We start from the raw sequence: 3,700 nt of genomic DNA, 5'->3' as shown, positions 1-3,700 counted from the left end.
GACCTTTTACATTCTATTGTGTTGCCCCATCCAGCCTTGATATGAGGGCATGTGCCTAGTCTTATTGTAACTTGTTATGCTGTTTTTGTTTGATATCCTTAGGAGGCCTGTTCTTTTCTGAAGGGAAATAGAGGAGGAGTGGATCTGGGAGAGAAGTGAGGTGGAGGGGGACTGGGAGGAAAGGAGGGAAGGGAAACTGTGGTCAGGATGCAACATATGAGAAAATAATTTTTTAAAAATCGTAGAGAGTCTGTCATTTCATCCAGGGCAGGACCTAGGCCCTTCCCCATGAGTCCAGGCTGAGAAAGCATCCCTCCTGTGGAATGGGCTCCCAAAGTTCATTCATATGCCATGGTGAACACTAATCTCCTACCCATGGCCCCAGAGATTTCTGAGGCCTCCCTACTGACACTACATTCATGGAGTCTGGATCAGTCCCCAGTTGGCCTCTCAGCCATCAGTCTGGGGTTCAAGAACTCCCCCTTGTCCGGTCAGCTAATGGCAGACTCTGGAGATCTCCCCAAGGAGGGCCGCACCCTCCCTGGGGAATGATGTGGGGATTGGGCTGGGTGCTGAGGGGAGCTGGTGGAGGGACAAGGGAGGAGGGGTGGGAGAGGGAGCTGGGATTAACATTTGAAGCATGCCTGTTTCTAATTTAAATAAAAGCATATATTGAAAAAAGCAAACAAAAAATCATGGAGAAAGAACTTAGTAGAACAATGTTGGAGTGATGTCCAAGAAACATAGGCTGATAGAAATGACAAGGCAATCTAGAATCTGAAAATGGAATTCAGTAAAGAGATATAAAAAGTTGAAAAGGACTCAAGCTGAAATGAAGATGGAATCAAAACCCCAGTACCTCAACTAGAAAACTCAAAAGAAAGCCTTATACATAGAATGAGTTAAAAAGAAAATAGGATATTAGTACTCAAAGGTAAAGTAAAGGATCTAGACTGAATAAGGAAGATAATTAATTTAAAAAACAGCAGTAAAGCAACATATAGGAAATATGGAATACCACAAAAAACTTTAAAGTTATAGGCACTGAAAAAGAATCCCAGATCAATGGCATAGACCAGATCTTCAGATGAGATTGGGCATGCTAAGGGTGGTATGGTCACAGGCCATACCATAGTTCAGAACTTCAACAAGATAGTAGAAGAAATTTCCCCAAACTAAGGAAAGACACACATACAAATAAAAGAAGCATACAGAATACCAAATAGACAAGACCAGAAAAGAAAATCATCATGGCATATCATAGTTAAAACACTAATTATACAGAACAAAGAAAGTATATTGAAAGCAGTAAGAGAAAAAGTACAAGTAACCTATAAAGAAAAAACTCATCAGAATAACAACTGATTTCTCAGTAGAAATTTTATAAGTCCAAAGAAAACTTCTAGAAATGAGAAAGAAATTCAGCAATGTTGCAGGATATAGAATCAAATTGTACAAATCAATAGCCTTTCTATACATCAACAACATACAGAGAAAAAAGATAATGAATACTCTCCAATTCATAATATCTTCAAAGAAAATAAAATATCCAGAAACAAATATAATCAAGTGTTTTAGTCACTGTTCTATTGCTGTGAAGAGACATTATGGCCAAGGCAATTCTTATTAAAAAATTTAGTTGGAGGCTTGCATACAGTTTCAGAGGTTTAGCCCATTATCATCCTGCCAGGGAGCATGGTGGCATGAAGGCAGGCATTGGAGCAGTAGCTGAGAGCTACATCCTTGTCCATAGGCAGAGAGAGAGAGAGAGAGAGAGAGAGAGAGAGAGAGAGAGAGAGAGAGAGAGAGAGAGAGAGAGAGAACCTAGTATGGACTTTTGAAATCTCAAAGCCCACCCCCAGTGACACCCTTCCTACAACAAGTCCACACCTCTTAATCTGTTTTAAAGAGTTTGACTCTCTGGTAACTAAGTATTCAAATATATGAGCCTCTGGGGGCCATTCTCATCCAAACCGTCGCATCAAGGACCTCTACAATGAAAATTTTAAATTTCCGAAGAAGGAGAAAAACACTAGAGAATGGAAAAACATACTATGCTCATAGATTGGTAGAATTAATATTGTGAAAAATGATCATTTTTCAAAAAGCAGTTTACAGATTCAATGTAACCACAATCAAAATTCCTATTTAATTTGACACGAAATGGAAAAAACTATATTAAAACTCACATGGAACCACAAAAGACCCCAGACAGCCAAAACAATCCTAAGTAAAAAGAACAGCTCTGAAAGATTTACAGTTCCAGATTTTAAGATATATTAGAAACACAGTAATAAATACAATGTGATGCTGGTACAAACAGATCAATTTTGTTCCATGTCGACCAATGAAACAAAATTGAAGACCAAAAAATGAGTACACCTAACTTCAGACATTTAAAATTTGACAAAGAAAATAACTGACAAAGATACCCAAAAACTTAAGGTGAGGAAAAGAAAGCATCTTCTACAAATGGTTCTGAAGAACCTGGATGCGCTCACGCAGAATAAAGAAATTAGACCTGTGTCTATCAACCTACATAAAAACTAACTACAAATGGATCAAAGCCACAAACCAGAAACCTGAAACTGCTAAAAGAAAACTCAGGCAGTACCCTCCATAGTATCTGTGTAGGAAAGGACTTTCTGAATAGGATTGCATTTGCCCAGTAATTAAGGCCAACAATGGACAAGCGGGACCTCATAAAACTAAAAAGCTTCTGCATAGCTAGAGAAAAAATCAATTGAGTGATGAGGAAGCCCACAGAATGGGGAGAGAATCTTTTCTAGCTATAGATCTGACAGACAATTAATATCCAAATACTAAAAGGTCTCAAAAACCAAAGAGCCAAGAAAACAAATGGCAGAGTTAAAAGATGGGCTATAGATCTGAACAGAAAATTCTCAAATGAAGAAACTAAACGGGATAAGAAATATTTTTTAAAATGTTCATAATCCTTAGCAATCAGAGATATGCAAATTTAAACTATTTTGAGATTTCATCTTATACAGAATGATTAAGATCAAGAAAGCAACTGAGAACACATCCTGGGGGGTGTGAGAGAAAGGGAAACACTCATTCACTCTGTTGAGATTGCAAACTGGCACAGCCACTGTTGAAATCAGATGAAGAATTCTAAAAAGCTACAACTAATCTACCATGCAATACAGCAGTACCACTCGTTGGCATATGTCGAAAGGGCTTGACATCCTACTCCACAGATATTTGCTCTGCCATGTTCATTGTTGCTCTCTTTGCTCTCTTTATAAGAAGTAGGAAATGGAAACAATCCTGATGCCCTTCAACTGATGATTGCATAATGAAATATTTCTGCTACATATATCTAATTAACCAATATCGTTTTAAGAGTATTGATGCCACATTGTTTGCACCTGATCTATACATGGCAATGACTTTTCTAATAGCTCACCACTTCCAGTGACAGGTGATAAAACCTGTGTCTTATGGTATGAACCAGGCAAGTGGATCTTAACCACGAGCAGGGCAGCATGCTGGAAAAAAAAACCCACCTCATCCTGAAAAGGCTATATAAGGAAGCATGTGACACAAAAATCAAAGGACCTGGCACTCATACACTAATGGCTGAAACTTGGAACAGAAGCTGAGTGAGAGTTGGAATTTGATGACACAAGAGAATTCTCAGGTCATTGTGAAGCAAGCAATGAGTCTCGAAGGACAC

The sequence above is a fragment of the Mesocricetus auratus genome, unplaced genomic scaffold, assembly GCF_017639785.1.
Source record: "Mesocricetus auratus isolate SY011 unplaced genomic scaffold, BCM_Maur_2.0 Super-Scaffold_100003, whole genome shotgun sequence".
In the NCBI taxonomy this organism is placed as follows: Eukaryota; Metazoa; Chordata; class Mammalia; order Rodentia; family Cricetidae; genus Mesocricetus; species Mesocricetus auratus.
The sequence above is the reverse complement of the archived record's forward strand: the minus strand, read 5'-3'. Positions refer to the sequence as shown.